General features: G+C 41.7%; 1 protein-coding gene across 1 annotated transcript in view; it reads right to left on the bottom strand.

Moving 5' to 3' along the window:
* The window catches only part of FRMD6 (FERM domain containing 6), a 256,303-nt gene extending 231,946 nt beyond the window's left edge, over positions 1–24,357 (bottom strand). Inside the window, exon 1 of the mRNA XM_030931058.1 lies at positions 24,101–24,357. The gene's annotated coding sequence lies outside the window, so the exon portion shown is untranslated. The remainder of the gene's footprint in view (positions 1–24,100) is intronic.
* Positions 24,358–25,923: the final 1,566 nt, after the last annotated feature.

Below are 25,923 nucleotides of genomic sequence, written 5' to 3'. Positions count from 1 at the left end.
CTTATCACAGCTTTATTAAAATTCTCCTAAAAAGAAGGGGAGTTAAAGTCTTTACCAAAAATCTAATTATGCTATTTCAAACAATAGAACAGTTTTGCCCGTGGTTTCCGGAACAGGGAACTTTAGATCTAAAAGACTGGGAAAAAATTGGCAAAGAATTAAAACAAGCAAGTAGGGAAGGTAAAATCATCCCACTTACAGTATGGAATGATTGGGTCATTATTAAAGTAGCTTTAGAACCGTTTCAAACAGAAGAAGATAGCATTCCAGTTTCTGATGTCCCTGAAAGCTATGCAGTAGATTGTGAAAAAGAGGCAGGGATAGAATCCCAGAAAGGAACAGAAAGTTCATGCTGTAAATGTGTAGCAGAGCTGGTAATGGCTCGGTCAACGCAAAATGTTGACGATAATCAATTACAGGAGGTGATATATCCTGAAACGTTAAAATTAGAAGAAAAAGGTCCAGAATTAGCAGAGCCATCAGAGTCTAAACCATGATGGCCAACTCCTCTTACAGCGGCTCAGATGCCTGTAACTTTACAACCTCAAATGCAGGTTAAACAAGTACAAACTCCAAAAGAAGATCAGATAGAAAAAGATAGAGTCTCTGTCATGGTGATGCCAATCCAAATACAGTGTCCACAATATCAGCCGGTAGAAAATAAGACCCAGCTGCCAGTAGCCTATCAATACTGGCCGCCAGCCGAACTTCAATATCGGCTGCCCCCAGAAAATCCGTATGGACAGTCAGGAATGTTTCCAGTGCCACAGGGCAGGGCACCATATCCTCAGCCGCCCACCATGAGACTTAATCTTACAGCACCGCCTAGTACACAGGGTAGTGCATTACATAAAATTATTGATGAGGCAAGAAAACAAGGAGATATTGAAGCGTAGCAATTCCCAGTAATATTAGAATCAAGACCACCTGAAGAAGGGGCCCAAGAGGGGAGAGCCTCCTGTAGCTGAAGCCAGATATGAGTCCTTTTCTATAAAAATGCTAAAAGAAATGAAAGAGGGAGTAAAACAGTATGGACCCAACTCTCCTTACATGAGAACATTATTAGATTCCATTGCTCGTGGACATAGACTCGTTCCTTATGACTGGGAGATTCTGGCAAAATCATCACTCTCACCCTCTCAATTTTTACAATTTAAGACTTGGTGGATTGATGGGGCACAAGAAGAGGTCCGAAGAAATAGGACTGCCAGTCCTCCAGTTAACATAGACATAGATCAAGTATTGGGAATAGGTCAAAATTGGAGCACTGCTAGCCAACAAGTAATAATGCCAAATGAGGCCACTGAGCAAATTAGGGCTATCTGCCTTAGGGCCTGGGAGAAAATCCAAGACCCAGGAACCGCCTGCCCCTCCTTTAATACAATAAGACAAGGCTCTAAAGAGCCCTACCCTGATTTTGTAGCAAGACTTCAAGATGCTGCTCAAAAGTCAATTACCCGATGAGAATGCCCGTAAGGTCATAGTGGAGTTGATGGCATATGAAAACACCAATCCTGATTGTCAATCAGCCATTAAGCCATTAAAAGGAAAGGTCCCGGCAGGATCAGATGTAATCTCAGAGTTAAAGCCTGTGATGGAATTGGAGGAGCTATGCATAAAGCTATGCTTATGGCTCAAGCAATCACAGGAGTTGCTTTAGGAGGACAAGTTAGAACATTTGGGGGAAAATGTTATAATTGTGGTCAAATTGGTCATCTAAAAAAGAATTGCCTAGTCTCAAATAAACAAAATGTAACTACTCAAGCTACTACAACAACAGGAATTCCTTACATTTCCCAAGGACAGGCCATAGTTGAAAGAACTAATAGAACCCTCAAAACTCAGTTATTTAAACTAAAAGAAGGGGGAGATAGTAAGGAGTGTACCACTCCTCAGATGCAACTTAATCTAGCACTCTATACTTTAAAATTTTTAAACATTTATAGAAATCAGATTACTACTTCTGCAGAACAACATCTTACTGGTAAAAAGAACAGCCCACATGAAGGAAAACTGATTTGGTGGAAAGACAACAAAAATAAGACATGGGAAACAGGGAAGGTGATAACCTGAGGAAGAGGTTTTGCTTGTGTTTCACCAGGAGAAAATCAGCTTCCTGTTTGGATACCCACTAAACATTTGAAGTTCTGCACCTCCACGGAGATGGAAACACCGAAATCGACCACCATTGACTCGCGAGATGAACAAAGTGGTGATATCAAGTGTAGATGTGCGGGAAGTCAGGGACCTTGAAGGGAGGGACCGGCTGAAGCCACGGCAGAAAAACATAAAATGTGAAGATTTCATGGACATGTATAAGTTCCCCAAATTAATACTTTTATAATTTTCTATGTCTGTCTTTACTTTAATCTCTTAATCCCATCATCTTCTTTGTAAGCTGAGGAGGATATATGTCACCTCAGGACCCTGTGATGATTGCGTTAACTGCACAAATCGTTTGTAGAGCATGTGTGTTTGAACAATATGAAATCTGGGCATCTTGAAAAAAGAACAGGATAACAGCGATGTTCAGGGAACAAGGGAGGTAAGCTTGAACTGGCCGCCGGTGAGCCAGACGGAACAAAGCCATATTTCTCCTCTTTTTTAAAGCAAATAGGAGAAATATCGCTGAATTCTTTTTCTCAGCAAGGAACATCCCTGAGAAAGAGAATGCGCTCTGAGGGTAGGCCTATAAAGGACCCCCTTGGAAGCATGCCACCTTTGACAGTCGAAGCCAAAGGGATGAAATAAGCCCCGGTCTCCTGTAGCGCTACCAGGCTTATTAGGATGAGAAAATTCCTGCCTAATAAATTTTGGTCAGACAGGTTGTCTGCTCTCAAACCCTGTTTCCTGATGTTATCAATGACAAGGCGTGCCCGAAATTTCATTAGCAATTTTAATTTTAATTTTAATTTAAACGCCATCCTGTGATCTCATCCTGCTTCCATTAGCTTTGTGATATTTTATTACCTTGTGAAGTATGTGATCTCTGTGTTGGTACCAGAAACTGAGGCAATTGCAAGAGTTGCTGATGGCCTCGCAAATCTTAACCCTGTCACTTTGGTTAAGACCATCTAAAGTACTACTGTTGTAAATTTCATATTAATCCTTGTGTGCCTGTTCTGTCTGCTGTTAGTCGGCAGGTATACCCAACAGTTCCAAAGAGACAGCAACCATTGAGAACGAGCCATGATGACAATGGTGGTTTTGTTGAAAAGAAAAGGGGGAAATGTGAGGAAAAGAAAGAAAGATCAGACTGTTACTGTGTCTATATAGAGAGAAGTAGACATAAGAGACTCCATTTTGTTCTGTATTTGAGATGCTGTTAATCTGTGCCCTACCCCCAACCTTGTCCTTGCAAGAGAATGTGCTGTAGTGACTCAAGGTTTAAAGGATTTTGGGCTGTGCAGGGTGTGCTTTGTTAAACAAGTGCCTGAAGGCAGTATGCTGGGTAAAAGTCATCATCATTCTCTTAATCTCAAGTACCCAGGGACATGTACACTGCCACAGGTCACAGGGACCTCTGCCTAGGAAAGCTAGGTATTGTCCAAGGTTTCTCCCCATGTGATAGTCTGAAATATGTCCTTGTGGGAAGGGAAAGACCTGATCGTCCCCCAGCCTGACACCCATGAAGGGTCTGTGCTGAGGAGGACTAGTAGAAGAGGAAAGAAGGCCTCTTGGCAGTTGAGATAGAGAAAAGCATCTGTCTCCTGCCCATCCCTGGGCAATGGAACATCTCGGTGTAAAACCCGATTGTATGTTCTGTTTACTGAGAAAGGAGAAAACCGCCTTAGGGTGAAAGGTGGGACTTGCTAGCGCAATGCTGCTCTTTATGCACTAAAAAGGTTTATGAAGATGTTTGCATATGCATATCAAGGCACAGCACGTTTCCTTAAACTTATGTCACAGAGATCTTTATTCATAGGTCTTACTGCTGACCTTCTCCCTACGATGATCCTATTATCCTGCTACTTCTCTTTTTTGTAAGATGGTAAAGATAATTATCAATAAATACTAAGGGAACTCAGAGACCGGTGCCGGCGTGGGTCCTCTGTATGCTGAGCGCCAGTCCCCTGGGCCCACTTTTTCTTTCTCTATACTTTGTTTCTGTGTCTCATTTCTTTTCTCAAGTCTCTCATTCCACCTAACGAGAAATGCCCACAGGTGTGGAGGGGCAGGCCACCCCTTCATGAGAAACATCTACAAGTGAAGTCATGGGTTAGAACAAAAATCTGTAGCAATAAAATATATTGGATTTCTTTTAGAAATTATTAGTAACAATCCAGGAAAAATAGGGAACCAAGTTCCTGAAGAAAAAAAAGTCAGGGGATATTGAAAGTTAAAAAGAAAGAACCACACAAGGAAGGCATGAACACTCCTATATTTAAACCTGAGCATTCATATGTGCTTTTATGGGCAGTGTCTTAGTTGACACTCTCGACCATCTGTTGTGTTAGCACAAAGAAAATCAGTAGCCTGCCTCAGGTGGATGAGTTGGTAAACGGGGCCTTGGAGTCAGCAAAATGGATCTAATTCCTGGGTCTGCTACTCCCTCCTTGTGTGACCTTGCTCAGGTTACCTACCTCTCAAAGCCTCTGCTTTCTCACAGAGTTGCTGGGAGAATAAATGAGTTATTGTACACTGAATGCTCAGCTCAGAGCTAGGCTCATTGTAGGAGACACTCCATAAATATTAGTGCACATCACATGCCACAGCTGCCTCCTTCCATGGCAACAAGATGGATTGAAAATAAACAACATACAACTTTTCTGAATTTAGACATCCAACTGAAATGTTTTCCTCCAAAATGGCTGCCCTAGGGTGCTACGCCTGACGGGAAGATTGCCCTGTTTTCACAAAATAATCTTGGACCGACTCCATTGGGATTGTCCTCAGGGCTTATTTAAAGTATGTACACATATGTGCCGGGCTGTGGCTCATGCCTGAAATCCCGTGGCTCATGCCTGAAATCCCAGCACTCTGGGAGGCCAAGGCGGGTGGATCAGCTGAGGCCGGGAGTTCCAGAGCAGCTTGGCCAACATGGCAAAACCCCGTCTCTACTAAAAATACAAAAATTAGCTGGGCGTGGTGGCAGGTGCCTGTAGTCCCAGCTACCCAAGAGGCTGAGGCAGGAGAATCACTTGAACCCAGGAGGCGGAGGTTGTAGTGAGCCGAGATCGCACCACTGCACTCCAGCCTGGGTGACAGAGTGAGACTCCATCTCAGAATAAATACATAAATAAAGTATATACACATATGTGCATTGTTAACGGTGGCAAACCTTTGTCCTTCTAGAGTGACTTTTGTTTTCATTTAGGATTTGTCATTTAGAGCCAAGACTGATGAAGAAGAAATGTAACCAAGTGGGGACAAAAATTATGGTACTGAGATTGATTTTCTTGTGTGTGTTGTAAACCATCCCTCAGGGCAATTCCAAGTGAGGCCTTGTATAAACATTTTGAATGATGATGAGCAGCGACGTTAAGGCATAACTTCTTGAACTCATGACTTGAAGGATATCCCTCACCTAAGCTTGACTTTTTCACCATGTTTTCTTTAAAACATATGAGCCTCAGTCATTCATAGTCATTCTTGATCTGCTGGACTCCATTGGCTTTTGAGGTAGGGAGTCTGGGAAGGAGAGAAACAGGAAAAGACCAGCATTTGAAGAAAAGGGTGGGAAGAGAGGGAAAGGCCAAAAGTGAAAGGACAAGTCAAGGCAGAGAACATCAAATTAGCTTAGAAACATCACAGAGAAATCAAGCTTATAGGCAAGAGACTATAATTATAGTTTGCTTTTTAAGACGCAATTCATGTGACTATTTGTTTTGTGAAGAGAGGGGAGGGCTCAGGATGGGCCACAGCAAATTTTCCAGCTGGGCTAGAGCCTTATTTTTCTCCTTACTAAGAAAATGTGTTTAATAAAATGCCTTAGCCTTTTGAGAAACCGAACGAGTTTTAGGACACGTATTTTATGTTTTCTCCATATTTTGAACAATAGTTGACCACCTGTTCACATCTTGCTCTTATCTCCTCAAGGCTCCAGGACAAGCAGGGGCTTGAGTGTGAGGACTTGTGGGAAAGAAAGGAAACACACGGGGCTCTCTTATGTGAATAACGTGATTAGCAGAAAGTATAAAAGAGGCTTCTTCCCCTGTTCACAAAGCAGATTTTCTTCAGAAGCTGGCAGAGCTCCCAGACAATTTGCTCTGGGGACAGACTCTGGCTAAATTGCTGCCAATGCCGGCCTCTGGGGCCCTCTAGATTTATGAGCGTGGGCAGCCGAGAGGAGGGAGCACTCCAGGGGTGGGGGAAGGACATGGAGAGTAGCAACAGGCAGGGCCGGATGGGGTCACCTAGTGGGAGAGGTGGCTGTGAGCACGGCTGGGGGGTGCTCTCCATCCGCCTCACTGCCCGGGCCAAGGCCACTTTAGCAGCTGCAGGGAAGACTGAGGGGCTGAAGAGGGGAGTAGCAGGCTGCAGGGTCTGCGATGGAGCCTGAGTGGGCACACTCAGTAGCAGGGGGAGGCGCAGCAAAGGATGAGGGGGCTCCCACGATCGGGCAAGGATCATGCCATTTCAAGCTGCACAGAGCATTTTGGAAGGCAGAGCGTCCCTGTTCTCCATCACCAAGAAAAAGCCATCCTCTGGGTTTGGGGAACGATCAGGAGGCAATTGTTGCTGCCACATTTGCTGAATCCTCACTCAGCATTGTCACCACTGCAATGCCCAGCCAAGCCCTTTCAGCTCCCCTGGGTTGTGTTTTCAACAAACACTCACTCTGGAGTACTTCTAGTGGAATTGGAAATCAGCAGGCACTCTATGAACTAAAACACATTAGTGGGGAAGGGAGAGGGGAAAGAGGAGGAGGTCCTTTGCTTCAGAAGCTACTGCCAGCTTCCCGCTAGGTTTTATTTAGCTCAGCCAGACTGGAATTCCTGATACAGAGACTTTTAAAGATGATTTTCCCCTATAGTAGAATTTTGAAAAGGTCTGTGGCCATGAATTATTCAGGTTTCTACCTAATTTAGCTCCTAGTGTCTTCCAGATATCCTCCAGTGGGTTCTGAGCTAGCCTGGATATTAACAGAAACGGCATGGGACTCATGCCTTTTGGGGAATGATCTGGAAGCACATGTTGCTGCCACACTGCTGGATCTTCACTTAGCACTGTCACCACTGCAATGCTTAGTCTGTCCTCAACTCGGCTCCCTCTGGGTTGTGAGGACTCTGCTGCTTTCAGCATCTGCACCAGCCAGGCTGCCCTGCAGCTGCTATGACAGTGGGAACCAGAAGTCAGCGTTAGCCGACCATCGCTAAGGCTGCTTTCTCTGCTCTTTCTCCTAATGGAAATAGCCTTATTGCAGTGTGTGTGTGTGTGTGTGTGTGTGTGACTATACAACCAATTCTGATCATTTCAAAAATTCAGAAAATATAGAATGGCATAAAGAAACCACCAACTGGGAATGAGCACAATTAACATTATAATACACATTCCTCATGATTGTTTAATGTTAATATTTTTAAGCGAGATCATAGTATATGCATATTTTTATAACCAGCTTTTTTCATTCTACAATATATCACAAAGGTTATCCTTCCATGTTAATAAATATAGATCCATATTATCACTTTTAATGACTGTTTAACAGTCTAAGGTAAAAATGTGCTGTGGTTTATTTAATCAATTGCCTGTAGTTAGATGTTTCAGCAGTCACTAGGTTATTGTTGATATAAACAGGGATCTTTATATAAATATTAAATGCTGGTCAGATCATTTGCTTAAGGGGAATTCTTCAGCCTGGAAGTGCTGGGTCAAATCCTGTCATCTTTTTAAAGTGCATACTGTCAAAATTTCCTTCCACAGTCTCGATCAGGATATCAAGCATCCAGCAGCAAATGAAAACACCCATTTTCCTCCTTCACCCTCAACACTGGGCACTGTGAGTCTTTTTAATCTCTTCCGGTCTGATGATTGTATATGGCATAGCTCATTTGCTGTTTTAACTTGATGTTCACTGTTTTCTCTTCTCCCTCTGGCACCTTCTGTAATCTCTTGGAGCCTCTCTTCACCACCATCCTCTTCATTTAACAGTAAACATTAATTGAGCACTTCCTGTGTACAGACACTTGTCAAACATTAGTGCTCCAACTATAGGAGCTGTACTGTATAAAATGTTCTGGGCACTGAGAGGGAGGCCTGGGGAAGCTAGAGAGAGCTTTTCAGAGAAGGCAATAATTATGCTAGATCTGATGGAATGGTGACAGCTTTGCAGAGAAGGCTAGATCTGATGGAATGGTGAAGAAAGGATTAGAATAGGAAAAGGCCATTTCATGCAGAGGAAAGAGCATAAGAAATGTCACCAAAGCCGGTGCTCCAGTGGTGGACATGGTGGAGTGGCTAGACGGAGACAAGCTCTGTGTAGTGTATTTCAGAGTTTAGACTTTATTCTGTAGCTATGGCAGATTGTTACAGGAAAGGTTTTTGGAGGAGAATGGTGATCAGACTTGTGTTCAGACAGTTAATTTTGGCAGTGGTATGGAGGAGGAAATAAAGTAGAAAGAGGGAGATGAAGGGAGAAAGACCAATAAAAAGGCCATTTGCAATTGGCCGTGTGAAGAAACTGAGAGCCAGAAAGAAGCCACGGGCAGTGGGGGCTTAGAGCAGAGAAATGTATGAGATAAAGCCTTTGGAAAGGGTGATTGAGTGGGGGGAAAATTCAAAAAGGCTTGGAGTAGAGAAAAGGTATGAGTATGGGCAGTAAAGAAGAAAGGATGGATTTAGGTTTAGGAACATGCTGCATTTAAGGTGCCTGTTGGACTCTAGATGGATCTATTGAAAGGGAAATTGTAAATATGGATTTGGGACTCTGGAGAGAATCTGGGACTGTGAATACAGATGTAGGAGTCACTGGTACTCAAAATTCACATACTGATTGCCAAAAGTTCTACCCCTACCCCACCACCCCTCCATCCACGCATGATACCTTGTTATTCTAGACAACCCCTTTGTCCTTGTCCCTGACCTGTGAGCCCCTTTCCCTTCTCTAGGAAGTGCCCAGCTTGTTTTACAATTAATGTAAAAATTTGATAAACAAGCAATCTATTTTTAGGTATAAATAATAAACATGTCTAAAAGGGTATTTGTTGGGAGGCTGAGGTGAGAGATTGCTTGAGGTCAGGAGTTTGAGACCAACCTAGGCAACACAATGAGACCCTGTCTCTAAAAAAAGTTTAAAAATATATAAAGAGTATTTGTTAACACAAATAAATGATTCCTTAATAGTGCAACAAGTTTCTGGGGGAATATTCGGGGGACAGAAAGCCTTTCTAAGTTCTCTCTAGTCCTACCAACAATGCATCATCCAACCCTACCTCTGGATAGAGGATTCTGCTTCCCTACTGGAGATGTAAAAGCCACCCAAGGAACAATTCCTAACTGGACAGTGAGCCTTAAGATAGCTCTTCACCTGAGATCTTCCCCAAGAGCCAGATGTAAGCCTACGAATTGAGGAGGAATAGGAGCGTGGCGCTGTGCCATGCTGTTGGCTGACTGCCTTCTCCACTATGATGGCAAGAGCTCAACTGAAAGGACAGGCAGCTGCTGTCTAACTTTAAACAGAAACCCTGTAAAATAAACTTGAGCAACTGTAGCCTACTCTGTTCTTTGGGTGAGTGTGATGCCTCCATCACAGATTCATGCCTGCTGTGCCACAACATGGAATGCAATTGTTCTGGAACAGCCTGTGTGGTTGATAGTACCCATTTGCTTCTCTGGACCCAGACAGAGCTGTGTTACCAGGTAGCAGTAGCAGGATCTGATTTAAACCATCAGAGAAAGAGGATCTGAAGAGGTCCTGTGAGAAAAGTAGACAGGGTTAAAAGAAAAAGGAGCAATTTCTAGTCAGACCAGAATAAGGATTTCCTGGTCTGGAGATGAGCTGCTGTGTCAGCGACTGAAAAATGAAGCGGAGAGCTGTCCCTCACTCACATCTCCAGCCCAGCACAAAAAAATTACACACCTGTTCTATCAAAAAGCAACCAGACTGCTTCTTCAAGTGGGTGCCTGACCCTGTTTCTCCTGACTGGGTGAGACCTCCCAACAGGGGTCTCTAGCCACCTCCTACAGATGCAGTCAGGCTGGAAACAGGTCAGTACCCCCAGGATGGAGCTTCCAGAGGAAGGAACTGGCTGCCATCTTTGCTGTTTCACAGCCTTCACTGGTGACATCTCCAGGTATGGTAAAAACCAAGGCAACTAGGGTCTGGAGCAGACCCCAGCAAACCAGAGCAGCCCTATAGTAGAGTAGCCTGACTGTTAAAAGAAAAACAAACAAAAAGCTAGAAACCTAGCTAGACTAATAAAGAAGAATAAAATAAACACAATCAGAAATGGTAAGGGGGATATCACCACTGACCTCACAGAAATACAAACAACCATTAGAAGATACTACAAACATCTCTATGACATAAACTAGAAAATCTAGAGGAAATGGATACAATCCTGGACACATACACCCTCCCAACATTGAACCAGGAAGAAATTGAATCCCTGAATAGACGAATAATGATTTCTGAAATTGAGGTAGTAATAAAAAGCTTATCAACCCCCCCCCAAAAAAAGCCCAAAACCAAACAGATTCACAGCTGAATTCTACCAAAGGTACAAAGAAGAGCTGGTACCATTTCTACTGAAACTATTCCAATAAATTGAAAAGGAGAAACTCTCCCTAACTCATTCTATGAGGCCAGCATAATCCTGATAATAAAACCCTGCAGAGCTATGACAAAAAGAAAACTTCAGCCCAATATCCTTAATGACCATCAATGCAAAAGTCCTCAATAAAATACCGGCAAACCAAATCAAGCAGCACATTAAAAAGCCTATCCACCACAATCAAGCTGGCTTCATCCCCGGGATGCAAGGTTGGTTCAACATGTTCAAATCAATAAATGTGATTAGTTACATAAACAGATCTAAAGACAAAAGCACATGATTATCTCAATAGATGCCTATTTAGAATAGACACCTAACAAAAAAGGTATTTGATAAAATTCAACATCCCTTCAAGTTAAAAACTCTCAATAAACTAGATATTGAAGGAACATACCTCAAAATAATAAGATCCATATATTACAAACCCACAGCCAATATCATACTGAAAGGGCAAAAGCTAGAAGCATTCCCCTTGAAAACCGGTACAAGACAAAAATGCCCTCTCTCACCACTCCTATGAATGGTATTCACTATGAATATTTTCTATATCTAGAAAACCCCATTGTCTCAGCCCAAAAGCTTCTTAAGCTGATAAGCAACTTCAGCAAAGTCTCAGGATACAAAATCAGCGTGCAAAAATAGCTAGCATTCTTATATGCCAATAATAGGTGAGCAGAGAGCCAAATCATGAATGAACTCCCATTCAGAACTACTACAAAGAAAATAAAATACTTAGGAATATAGCTAACAAGGGATGTGAAGGACCTCTTCAAGGAGAACTAAAACCATGGCTCAAAGAAATCAGAAAGGACACAAACAAATGGAAAAACGTTCCATGCTCATGAATAGAAGAATCAAAATTGTAAAAATGGCCATACTGCCCAAAGTAATTTATAGATTCAATGTTATTCCCATTAAGCTACCATTGACATTCTTCACAGTAATTGGAAAAATCTATTTAAAAATCATATGGAACCAAAAAAGAGCCTGAATACCCAAGACAATCATAAGCAAAAAGAACAAAACTGGACTCATCATGCTACCCGACTTCAAACTATACTACAAGGCTACAGTAACCGAAACAGCATGGTACTAGTACAAGAGCAGACACATAGACCAATGGAACAGAATAGAGAACTCAGAAATAAAACACACACCTATAATCATATGATCTTCAACAAACCTAACAGAAACAAGCAATGGGGAAAAGACTCCCTATTTAATGAATGGTGCTGGGAGAGCTGGCTAGCCATATACAGAAAATTGAAACTGGACTCCTTCCTTACACCATATACAAAAATTAACTCAAGATAGATTAAAGACTTAAATGTAAAACCCAAAACTATAAAAACTCTAGAAGAAAATCTAGGCAATACCATTCAGGACATAGACACAGGCAAAGATTTCATGACAAAAATGCCAAAAGCAATTGCAACTGCAGCAAAAATTGACAAATGGAATCTAATGAATCTAAAGAGCTTCTGTACAGCAAAATAAACTATCATCAGAGTGAACAGACAATCTACAGAATGGGAAAAAATTTTGCAATCTATCCACCTGCCAAAGTCTAATATCCAGCTATTATAAGAAACTTAAAGTTACAAGAAAAAAACAACCCTATTAAAAAGTGGGCAAAGGACATGAACAGACACTTCTCAAAAGAAGACATACATGTGGCCAACAAGTATATGAATAGAAACTTAACATCACTGAGCATTTGAGAAATGCAAATCAGAACCACAATGAAATATTATCTCATGCCAGTCAGAACAGCTATTACTAAAAAGTCAAAACACAACAGATGTTGGCAAGGTTGCAGATAAAAAGGAACACTTTTACACGGTTGGTGGAAGTGGAAATTAGTTCAACCATTGTAGAATACAGTGTTGTGATTCCTCAAAGACCTAGAGGCAGAAATACCATTTGATCCAGCAATCCCATTACTGGGTATATATCCAAAAGGATATATATCATTTTATTATAAAGATACATGCATGAACTGGTTCATTGTGGCACTATTCACAGTAGCAAAGGCATGGAATCGTCCTATATGCCCATCAATTATTGATTGAATAAAGAAAATGTACATATACACCATGGAATACTATGGAGCCATAAAAAGGAACAGAATCATGTCCTTTGCAGGGACCAGGATGGAGCTGAAAGCCATTATCCTCAGCAAACTAACACAGAAACAGATAACCAAACACCACATGTTCTCACTTACAAGTGGGAGCTGAATAATGAGAACACATGGTCACATGGTGGGGGAACAACACACACTGGGGCCTGTCAGGAGGGGGTGGTTGGGGGAGGGAGAGCATCAGGCAGAATAGCTCATGGATGCTGGGCTTAATACCTAGGTGATGGGATGATCTGTGCAGCAAACCACCATGGCACACATTTACCTATGCAACAAACCTGCACATCCTGCACAAGTACCTCTGAAGCTAAAATAAAAGTTGAAGAAAAAAGAAAATGACATAACATCCCAAATGAGCCAGCAAGACAGGAGGAAACAGGGCATGGAGAGAATCTGAATTTCTGTTTCCAATTTCTTATTCAGTACATAGTACAATTCTAAGCCCAATTGTTAGAGTTTTGGAGTAGAGGAAATGATTTATGCTAGGAAGGAGGAACAGAGAAACTGAGCACCAGCTTTCTTAATGCCAATCCACCCTGATAAGCTGGCAAGTTTCCCATAACTATTTATGGCAAAATCCCTGCAGTATCAAAGATCAAAACTGCTTCCTAATTAGGCTAACATTTTTAAGATCGTTGACACTTGCCATAGAAATTAACTTAGAAACAACTCACTGTACTGCTCACCGTATGGGCTTCCAACTCAAGATACTTAAGCCACATGTGACTCACACCCATTATATGTATGTGTGTGTATATATATACACATATATAAAAATATATTTATATATATATTCACATATATATAATCTTCTATGGCCATATATATAATCTTCTATATATATTATATACATATATAATCTTCTATATATACACAAAAGTTCTGAATAAATGTTAGCCGATTTCCTTTAAATAGGAAATCTGACATTCTATCAAAACCATAGAAGTTTTAGTATAAAATATAGAAAAGAAAATTGGGCCATTCATACCTCAATTACTCTTTCTCTGCTTTCTCATGTATATTAATGAGTGGCCAGGAGACAACTTTGAACAGAGAAAAACTACAGGCTCAGCTATCATTGCTGAGAGTCAACATCTCTGCTAAAGGAGGGCAAGGTTCATCTCTGGAAGGAAAGGAGCATCAAGAAACACGTGTTTATTGAACATCATCTACTGCAAGGGATCATGTGAGGTCTCGATGTGTGAGAACTAACTGTATTGAAAACTGCAGAGGAATTCCAAGTCACACCTCTGCCAGGAAACCTGTCCCATCTGCTCAACTGTTTCTTGTTAGATTGAGTAAGCATGGGTGGAATATTTCCAAATGTAAAGTAAAAGCAACATTAGAACCAAATTCAGTCACTGTTTGTGGGATGTTGGGCAAATTGCAGAGCAGTAGGACTGGGTTACAAAGTGCTTTAGATACAAATACCTTATGTAATACATAAAATACCTATGAGATCGAGTGGTAGATTTTACATTAATTATTCCCCAACTCATCATGCCTCCCAGGATCCATGCCCTTGTGTAGTTTCCTCCCACGCAATGCTGGGTTTGGTCACATGGTTGGAATCAGTAGATGTGATCATGTTTAGAAGCTCAATAAATGCTTGCCTGTTGAAGCTTGTACTGTACTCTCAGAACACTGCCACCACCACATGAGAAAGTCTAGCCTCCTGAAGGATGAAAGAGCAGATGGACAGAGAGAGGCCCAGCTGTCCCAGCTGAGCCCAGGCCCCAGTTGATCTTCCAGCTGAAGGCAGCCTTGTGCATAAGCCCAGGTAATACCAGTAGTAATTAAACTAGACAGACAACCCATGGAATCATGAAAAATAACAAATTATTGTTTTAAGTCACTAAGCATTGGAATCATTTGTGACTCTGCAATGAATAAAAAACAAAAATTGGTGAGTGGAGTGCTGCCACAAAACAAAAATTCAAATATGTGGCACTGGCTTTGGGACCACATGGTGGGCAGAGGCTGGAAGAGAAGAGAGGAAATTATTTTTGGAGTCTGGAAAAAAGGCAACCCATATTTTTGAAACAATCAGCAAAATAATTTCCTGTGGTAACCTGTAAGGCAAAAACCATACCTGATAAACTTGTGGGTCTGGCTAACGCGATTTCTACACAAAATGCTAAAACAGTGGTTTTTTTGTTTTGTTTTGTTTTTTTTAACACTGCCTGATAAGGTATAGCAGAAAGAGGGATGAGTTAAAGAAGGAATCATTTAGTTTGCAAGCAGAACATAGAGGAAATGAGCAGGTCCCAGGACTTGCTGGATTGGAATGTAAGACTGTTCCTCATTTCCATTTTCTCCAGCTGGCAAAGGATTCTCAAAGTAAGAAATGGTTTCAGGGTAAAGATTAATCTAGAGTGTGGCTATAAAATCCTGTATTAAGGCCTCTAAAGGACTTTAGGAAGTTCTGAGTAGACTCTCAACTGGATGAAAGGGCTTCTAAGATTGGTAGAAGCCTCATCCCAAAATATCCCTGGGTAATATAGAGCTGGGCTGCCCAGGATGGTAACCACTAGTGATGTGTAGCTATTGGGCACTTGAAATATGGCTAGTCCAAATTGGATGTATTGTAAGTGTAAAATACATGCTGGGTTTCAAATGTAATATGGAAAAGTTTAAAAATCTTAATTTTTATACAGATTACATGTTGAAATGATAATATTTTAGATACACTGGATCTAATAAAATATTATAATTTCATCTGTTTCTTCTTACTCTTTTAAAATAGGTGGCTATAAGGATTTCAAAAAACCACGTATATGATTCACACATGTGGGTTTCATTATATTTCTGTTGTAACATTACTATGGAGAGAGCATTTGTAGAGACAGGCCTGTCCCAGAAAGAATTATGGATACAGATTTTGTCTAATAGAGAGAATAATAATATGATACATGGAAAACCCATAAAGTTTTTAAAGGAGTTGTATCAGATCAAAGAACAGGTTTATATAAATAACAGTTTAGATGATAAGAGACCTCTGGGCTCCCAACTTTCTACAAGCAAGAAACAGGCTGAGAAGGATACTTGGCTGCAAACATAGGTCATTCCTTTTTTTTTTTTTTTTTTTTTTTTTTGAGACGGAGTCTAGCTCTGTCACCCAGGCTGGAGTGCAGTGGCGCGATCTCGGCTCACTGCAAGCTCCGCCTCCCGGGTTTACGCCATTCTCCTGCCTCAGCCTCCCGAGTAGCTGGGACTACAGGCGCCCGCCATCTCGCCCGGCTAGTTTTTTGTATTTTTTTTAGTAGAGACGGGGTTTCACCGTGTAGACCAGGATGGTCTCGATCTCCTGACCTCGTGATCCACCCGTCTCGGCCTCCCAAAGTGCTGGGATTACAGGCTTGAGCCACCGCGCCCTGGCCAGGTCATTCCTTAAAAAAAAAAAGTTATTTCAGAAGATGGAATCAAGAACCCAGAGGGTTGACTCAAAAGTAGAGCCATATTCTAATCAAGGAATTCTGCCTGCTTGAGTGGAGGAATCTGAAAATATGTGCCCAGATATATATGTCAGAATTACTATGGACCAATTACTGCTATTGCCTCCCATTACCCTCCTTTTTGAATGAGGATATCTATTAAGGTTACCATGTCCCTGTTTCAACATTGTATGGTGGGTTTATGGTTTAATTTGTAAGCATAATTTAGAGGAAACAAACAGGGGCCAGGATATGCTATGTTGGAAGGCAAATCTCATTTCTGGATGAAGAGAAACTACATGTGAGAAATTTGATGTCTGGACCAGACGGCAGATCATAAAATCATGAACTTTGAACCTGACACAATCATTAGATGAGACTTTAAGTGTCTTGGAGGGATGAGTATATTTTGCATATGGGAAGAATGCAAATAATTATTTCCAGATGGTAGACTTGTGGATTATAAGTGACCAAAAATTATTTGCAAATCTTCTCTTTAAGAGGCAGAGTTTATTCCCCCATCTCTTAATCTAAGCTAACCTTTTTTACTTGTTTTACCCAATAGAATGTGGCAGAAGTGAAGTAATGCTGTGCAACTTCCAAGCCCAGATCCAAAGAGGCTTCGCAGTTTTTACTGTTATCCTCTTGGTACCCTGAGAACATTGCACTGTGCGAAAGCCTGTAAGAAAATCACAGGAGTTAGAGTCCCAGCTATTCCAACCATCTCTATCTGAGGCCCCAGACATGGGAGTGACACCCTCTTAAATCTGTAGCTGACTGCAGTCACACTGAGTAAATATAGGAAGATGACAGCATGCGAGCTACTTAATTAACCCAAAGAAGTGTGAGAAACAAGAAATCATTGTTGTTTTCGGCCACTATGTTTTGGGGTGCTTTGTTCCACAGCAACAGATAACTGATATAATCTATTCAGTTGAACAAAGAACTAGTTGAGCAGATGGTACAGGTTTTCTGGTGAAGATGTGGTTTGAGATTCTGCTGCAGTTGGAACACTGTCACCACCATGCTCTTCATGACATGGGCCTCTCCACAGTGCTGCTTTCAACTTGCAGCTGACTTCCCCCAGAGTGAGTGATCCAAGAGTGTGAGAGAAGAATGAGTGACCAAGATGGAAGCTGCTACATCTTCCACATGTAATACAGAAGTAACATATCATCCCTTATCTTGTATTCCAGTCACACAGACCAACCCTTATACAATGTGGGTAGGGCAACACAGGTTACTAATATCAGGAGGCAGTCATCATTAGGGGCTATCTTGGAGGCTGGCAACCACCTAAACCAATAAATACATATAGTTCACATCTTGGTCTTTATTTTAAGAACCCCAAGGGGTTAATTTTCCCATATCATCCATTACACCTCTGTTTATCATGCTTCTTCACCTAGTTTTCTTTCCTTCTCAATTCATCCCATGCATTTCCTCCACCTCTCCAATTCCTTTAGGCCATGGAACATGGCATTTAACGTCTTCTTACCCTGACTGGAGGAATCGCTGCTGTTAGCTGGCTCAGCAGTCAGTCCTCAGTTAGAAGGCTCAGTGATAGGGAGAAAGACACTCTAAGATCAGTGCACCCAAAGCTTTCGGAAGGAGAACTATAAACAAATTCAACTTAATAAAGAACAGGGCAGCCTAAGATTGTAGGGAAACAATACTTGTATTTGTTGCTGGTCTCCGAGGAAATCAGTCTGGCAATGTGCCAGAAGAGCTATGAAATTTGTCATTCTATTTGACTCAGTGATTTCTTCTTTGGAGGCCATACTCCCCTCCTATGGTCTGAACTTTTGTGTCTTCCTAAAATAGACCCTTAAAGGTGATTCTGGTGAGGACTCAGAAAGAAAAGAGAAAAGCTGTAGAGAATGCCTTAATATTCTTACAGACTATATAAGTGGGGTTGTTGTGAACAGAATATTGGTGAAAATATGGATATGAAAGGCCATTCTGATGAGATCTCAGAGGGAAACAAGAAACGTGTTATTAAACAATGGAATAAAGGTGATCCTTGTTACAAAGTGACAAATAACTTAGTTGAATTGTGTCTTTGTCTTAGTGTTTTGTGGAAGGAAAAACCTGTGAGCAGTGAAATTGGATATTTGGCTGAGAAAAATTCTAAGTCAAGTGTTGAAGGTATGGTTTGGCTTCTCCTGGCTGACTATACCAAAATATGAGAAGAGAGAAATGATGTAAAGATGAAATTGTTAATCCAGATGGAAGGAGAGCTGAAAGATTTAGAAAATTCTCAGCTTATCCATATTGTAAAGAATGAGAAAGTATATCTGGGAGAAAACATCAAGAGTGTGGCCAAATGACAATGATAGTTGACAAGGAAATTAGTCAACTATCAAAACAGAAATCAGGACCTATTGTCCAAGACAATGGAAAAATGGCTCTGAAGGAAATTCAGAAAATATTAGGGCTGCCACCTTCATCACGGGCCCAAGTGCAAAAGGCCCGTCAAGCACAGGGTTATCATAGATTACTATTAGGGTACCAAAAATCAATGCAGAGTGGAGCCATGGGGGTGAGGCTGCCCCCATGACCCTAGATAGACGTTGCCACAGGTGTGCATTTCAGCCCTGAAGAGCCACAAGCACACAACTCCGAACCATGACAGCTGTGGCATGGGCTTTGCCCAACAAATCTGTGAGAGCAGAACCACCACTCCAGTGGATCCAGAAGGCAGAGTCTCTGCCCCAGTGTGCCTGGAGGGCACAGTATCAAGCCAAAGATTGTTTCTGAGTTTTAAGGTTTTAGACTTGCTCAGAACCAGTTACTCCTTTCTTCTACCCTATTTTTCCTTTTTGGAATGGGAATGTCCATTCTATGCCTATCCTACCACTGTATCATAGAAGCATATAACACATTTGGTTTCACAGATTCATAGCTAGAGAGCAATTTGCCTCAGAGTGGATCATATCTTGAATCTCATCTATATCTAATTTAGATGCTATTTGGATGAGACCTTGGACCCTAGACTTTTGAGTTGATGCTGAAATAAGTTAAGACTCTTGGCGCTATTGGGGTGAAATGAATGTATTTTGCATGAAAGAAGAACATGAATTTTGGGGGACTGGGACAATGATATTGTCTGCATGTTTGTCTACCCCAAGAATTCATAGGTTGAAATCCTTATGAATCCACATAATTGGGATTAGTGCCCTTCTTTAAAAAGAACCCCCACTAGCTAGCACCTTCCATCACTTAGAGTAAGACAATGGTTATCTGTGAGGAAGCAGACCGTCACCACACACCACATTGGCTGGCACCTTGTTCTTGGACTTTCCAGCCTCTAAAACTGTGAGAAATAAATTTCTATTGTTTATAAGCCACCCAAATTTATAGTATTTTGTTGTATAGCAGCCTGAACAGACTGACATGTCCAAAAGAAAAATCCAAAGGAAAAAGTTAAAAAGTTGCATTCATTGGACTATCTCAAAAGCTCAATAATAAGGAATTGGCCTGAGTAATAGGATAGGAAACTATGTTCATATAGTAAATGACAATTATGTCACTTCATTGACATTTGCCCGTGTATTAGTTAATAAATACACTGCTAATAAAGACGTACCTGAGACTGGGTAACTTATAAAGGAAACAGGTTTAATTGACTCACAGTTCCACATGGCTGGGGACGCCTCACAATCATGGTAGAAGGCAAAGCAGGAGCAAATCACATCTTGCATGGCAGCAGGGAAGAGAGAGAGCATGCGCAGGGGAACTCCCCTTTATAAAACCATCAGCTCTCGTGAGACTTATTCACTATCACGAGAACAGAACAGGAAAGACCCACCCTCATGTTTCAATTACCTCCCACTGAGTCCCTCCCACGACACGTATTATGGGAATTATGGGAGCTACAGTTCGAGATTTGGGTGGGGACACAACCAAACCATATCAACCTGTGTCTATGAAATAAAATTATGTTAGAAATAAAGTAGAACAAAGTAGTAAACACATATTGCTAAGATCAAGGTTTTGAAAAATCTAAAGTGATACAAATAGATGATTGTTGATTAGGATCTGGGAGATTAAATTTTTTCATGTAAACACCATTTTCCCAGGAAGTCAGGTGTCTTTGAAATGAGGAGGAAACTTTTTAAAGCCATAATAGGAAGTGGTTTTAAATAAACACAGCAGCACCTTCTGAGTCTCAGTTTCCCCATCTGCTGAATCAGTGTCATGTATCTATATCCCAGAATTGTGAAGATGAAATGAGATGAACCATCTGAGCACACCCTGTCCACTGGGAAGGAGTTTATAATCTAGGCACCACAGTGGAGGCAGCATGGAATAAGGGAAACAACTTGAGCTTCAAATTATGACCCCCATTTACATGCCGCCTCCATCACTCCGAGTACTGAACTTTTACTGAAACTTAGTGTTTTCAGCTGTAAAATGGGTCTTTCTACTTTGTCAGGCTCTGTCGTGATTAAATGGTGTATCACATGTAAAGAGTGAAACACTGGGTACACAGGTACCTGCTCAATTAATATTAGTCTTCTCCCTTTTTGTTGTTTCAAATCTGCAATCTTTTTCATTCTCTTTTTAAAAAAATTCAAAACGAGAGAAATCCTTTGAAAATGAAAATAAGCAACTTCAGACTAAATATCAAAGAAGATGATACCTGACTGATTCATTACCAAGTTATACATAAAAATAGTTTCTAAGATGTTTAAGGGGATAGGTCTCGGTGTGCTGCTCAAGTTAACCAGACTCATCCAATGGTCTTGGTGCTAAGGAGGCTGACCTTGGCCCTCCTCTGGCATCCCTAGTCTTGTGAGACAAGACCCACATTACTGAAGATTTGCCTATAGATTACACACACGAACAGGTTCGAGTTGCGACAGTTGTGACAGCTTGGGAATGAGCTATCACATGACTAGTTAATTGTGGGGTCACAGGCAAACAGGTGAGAGATTTCCCAAACTCTACCTGAGAGTAGTTTCAAACAGGTACCAGGAATTCGTCCCAAAAGGAAAACTCTTGGTTCTAGGTAGGTTCTGGGGAATATATTAGCTGAAAGTCAAGGAAAGGAAAAGAGCGAGTGTGGACACCTCCTGACTCCTCTTAAAGCAGGAGTCTGTCTCCGGAAACAGCAGCACAGTGGAAGTCAAACATATGCTCCTGCAGAGTTAAAGTCAGCCCTGAACAGCAAGGAAAGAACAGGATGCACTGTCCTTGTTTGTAAACAAAGACCAAGATAGATGTCAGCTGCCAGACTTCAAAGGGAGGCACGACAGGCCACTTGGAGAGAGAAGTCACAGGCAGCAGAGGAAGTCCTTTGGTCTCCCTGGTGGTCTCCAGCAGACCTTTCCAGAGGCTCCATGGAAGAGCAAGGGAGCTAAGAGGGCCAGAAGGGATTCTGCCTAAGTGCCCACCTCACAGGGCTGTACTGTCTTCTCCTGGCCAACTTGCAAGATGAATTTGATTTTCACTCTCATCACAGGCTGTGGTCGAATGCTTTGGGGTCAGGCTCTTAGATTTGAATGCCCCAGCAGCAAAGAAAAGTCTAAGCATCCGTTTTGGTTTTTTGTTTGTTTGTTTGTTTCTGTAAAATGGGGATACCGGTAGTCCTTACCTCACAGGGTTATTGTAAATAATAAATTAGATCAGGTATCTAAAACCTTTAGCACAGTACCTGGCACATAAGCTGGCGCTTAGCAAATGCTGGGTGCTGTTATTGCTATTGGGTGCTGATTTCTTCCTCTGCTTTGTCATTTCCTCCTGGGCAGCATTTCTCACCAGAACTAGGAGACATGAGGAGCTAAGGGACCATCAATGACAAACTCAGACATTTTCCAGAGTGGGGAATGATGCTATTTATAGCAACCAAGAGAAGCAACTGTAAGGAAGCAGTGAAAAGGAGGCACATGTGCTGGTAATGAGGTGACCTTTACATACATCAACCTTGCCTCTGGGCCTGCCTCAGTCCAGCTAAGGAGTCAGCCTCTTAGGGCAGGTGAGAGCCCCATGCTAACATGCAAGGAGGTTCAAGAATGTTTGTTGAGAGCCTAGGGCATTCAGATCGATGCAAAAGAGAAAAGAAGATTCCCTTGGAGACACCCAGGGAAGAGTCTTCCAAAGGGGAAGGGGCTCCACCCACCCCACTCCCCATTCAACTTCATTCCCAGGGTTTTGGGAAGAGGGCAGGGCAGAGAAGGTATTTGGCCCCTGCCTTAGAGCCTGCCCTTAGTCAAGAACCCCGGCCCGTGCCCAGGGAACTCAGGGATCACAAACAGGATCCAAATCTAATAGCAGTGCTCTCACTATTCTTGGCCTTGGAGAACTGGATTTTAAGGAAGCTTGAGCCCAATACTGAGAGGAACACAGTATTTATTTTCAACAGGGTGTCATTCCCAAATATATATAGACAATATATATTTTTATAGCAGGTCAGTACACAAGCCACCTTAGGAGTTCTGCTATGGTAACTGCACTAAAACTCTGCAGTTGTCTTTTTGTTGGCAACACTAATAAGAGGTAGGTAAAGGTTATAAAGAAGAAATTTTGCATTTTATACACACACACACACACACACTATACACACATATATAGTCCAGGACCTAGCACTGTGCCCCACACACTATACACACATGTATAGTTCAGGACCTAGCGCTGTGCCTCACACACTATACACACATATACAGCCAGGACCTAGCACTGTGCCCAAAACACAGAAGGTGGTGATTAATGTTTCCAGAACAAGTGGTTACAGAGATGCATTTTAAAATGACCCAGCATTTGTCTGTAAGCCAGTATATGAGAGTTTCTCCTCTCTCCCTCTCTCATATTCTGTCTCTCTCTCTGTCATAAATATACATGCAGAAACACAGACATACACTCACAATGGCAAACAACAGATAGCCTCAATATTTGGCCATCTTAAAAGTAATGCAATGACACAGTTCATAAGAAGCTTCTCTGAGAACTGATTGCCTGGTTGCTGATTCACAAACTTAGTTTGCTTTTAAAAGGTAGACCTAGAAATTCTCATAAAACTCCACTTTGTTCTTTTCCATATTCCCTTTATCACTTCCTTCTGTCACACATGCATCATATTTTACTTTTACAACACTTGGGATCCGGTTATGACAAACTCTGTAACAGCTTATTGTATTCATTTTACAGTTTCTTGTCTAGTTTTGCTAAGTTATACCCCTCATAAAAGAAGTGCAGGAACCCAAAATATGTAAATGTCTCCTTTTCCAACCCAGAGGGTAAGCATGTAACTGATACTAATGTAACTGACACCTACTTAATGTTTCCCAGACTCTTAATAACTTCCTTTTTAAGAACTTATGATGGTGCCTTACAAGAAGTCATTGTTGGACTCTTGAAACATTTAGAATAAAACGGTGCATCAAAGGAGCCTGTCTTCTGGTCAGGTTATCAGCTGTGTTTTTGAGAGTGTTCTTAACAAAGGCAAGTGTGTGTCTGGAGTACAGGACACATGTACATAAACACACACGCTGTAAGCAAAAGTACAGAAAGCACAGGCACCGTCAAGTCATGAAGACGTGAGTTTCTTCCTAGCCCTGACAGCAGTGGCTGTTACATTGGACAACCCAACATACCCCCTTCCCTAAAGAATCAATCATGAGACAGATCAGCTTCAGCAGCAGAACCAACTCTCGGCAGTTTGGGCTGGTTTGCAGACAAATCAAATTATTTAAACCTGTGCCCATTGTACTGGATTCCACTGTGCCCATTGTACTGGAATTTAACATTAAATTTGTCTTCAGATTATATTTCATAAAAAACGGTAAGAAGAAACATTTTTTTCCTACCTGCTGCTGGAGCCACCAGGAGCCAGGCTGCTGCTCTCAGAATGGGGCAGTCTCCAGGTGTTAATCTTCAGCTCCTGCTCCTGGAACCAGAATTGTCGAAACAAAATTTTCAGTTGCTGTGAGTAAGCAGGCTGTTTACTTCCAGCCACTTCTTTCCCATTCCCATGGCTTTTTGAGTGCCAGAGTGGGGTGCTCAAGGAAGAATGTTTGGAGAGAAAGGGATTGAGATTGGGGGAAAGGGCAGGAGGAAACAGTGTTAGTTCACCCAACACCCTTCCTTCAAGGAGGAAAGCCCTCTTTCTCCAGTTTTAATTTCTCATAGAAGATCTGCCACTGCATTACTCATGTAATTGCTACATTGCCCCTTCACAAACAGCAGACATAACTTTTTGGGCGAGCCTCCAGATTTCTGATGCATGCCCGTACCTGTCTACAGAGATATTGCTGTGCCTGGGAAAATTGGGAGGGCAACATACCCACCCAAAGGGAGGACCCAGTCTAAATTATTAATCAAGTTCTCGGGATAAAATATACCACAAAAAAAGCAGAGGCTGCTGTGAGCTTCTCCATCCATAGGGCATCCACCTCACTCATGGGATCACTGGTTAGGGATCGAACTTCGTTCAAACAGATCAGCAGCCACACTTTGTCAAGCTTTGACTTGTTTCCCCAAAGAGGAAAGGAGTAGCAAGGATTACTATCACAGAAAGAATGTGGTTTTCTTACTCCAGGCAGTCAATGTAGGAGAGTCAAAGATGACAGATGTGCAATTAGAGTTCCTTTAAATTCAATACCATGAAATACAGTATTTCAGAAGACATTTCAAATATAAGGCTAGCATTATAGAAGCTCCATGTTTGATTCATTCCTAGTTTCCAAGAAGCTGGCAGTACTACAGTAGAGAGGATACAGAAATAGGGCAGAAGTTGGTAAATCTTGCTCTGCTGTTGACTACCCATGTGACCTTGAATAAATCCCTTAACCTGATTTCCAAATAAGCAAAATGGAAGGATTGGGCTGGAAGACTGGCATAATAACAGAACACCACTTCTCACTTTTACATGGATTCCATCTTGTTCTTGGATCAAAACTTTGATTTTCCTTTGGGGAATCACCCTTCCTCTCAGCTGTCATGGGTGCGGTTGATACCACCCCCAGACTTCTTCAGAAGTGGGCCTGTGGCCAAGTCTAGCCAATCAAAGTTACTGTGAAAGTTTCAGAGATGGGCTCCTGCCAATGGGAGTCGGCCCTGGAATTTTTGCTGGGAAGGGAGGTTCTCATTCTGCTGTGGTTTCTAATCATAGAAACAGAGCCTAGGGCTGCTGGTGGCCACCCTGGGGAAAGAGGAACTGCCTGAAGATAAAGCCACTGCAGAAGAAAGCAGATCTTGTTACGGTATCATTTGAATACTTCATTCAGCCATGACTAAAGCAAGCATTGCCCTCGGATTTCTTAAAAATGTCCTTTATCTCCTTAAGCCCATTTCAATTAGATTTCTAATACTTGTACTAAAAAAAATCCAGCTAATATGAATTTCTTCCTACTTCCCTCTATACCTAACAGCACTGCTTTTTAACATTCATATCTACAATATCAGTGGGGGGATTTCTAGGGCCAATAAATGTTTCCTTTTTCTTCACTCTTGGAAACGTGATTTAAGGCTAAGCCTGCATAACAGAGAGATGTCAAAATAAGGCAAATTCTGGTGAAAGACTTTAAAACTCTTTCATCCTTTCTCTGAATATAGTTATTTGTAAAAGGAATATTTTTAAAAAATAATGCGCAAAGGTGAAATGTACAAAGCATAACCCCCCACCATTTGA

The sequence above is a fragment of the Rhinopithecus roxellana genome, chromosome 5 (assembly GCF_007565055.1).
Source record: "Rhinopithecus roxellana isolate Shanxi Qingling chromosome 5, ASM756505v1, whole genome shotgun sequence".
NCBI classification, from domain to species: Eukaryota; Metazoa; Chordata; class Mammalia; order Primates; family Cercopithecidae; genus Rhinopithecus; species Rhinopithecus roxellana.
Note: the sequence above shows the minus strand (reverse complement) of the source record. Positions and strands in the feature narration are given on the sequence as shown.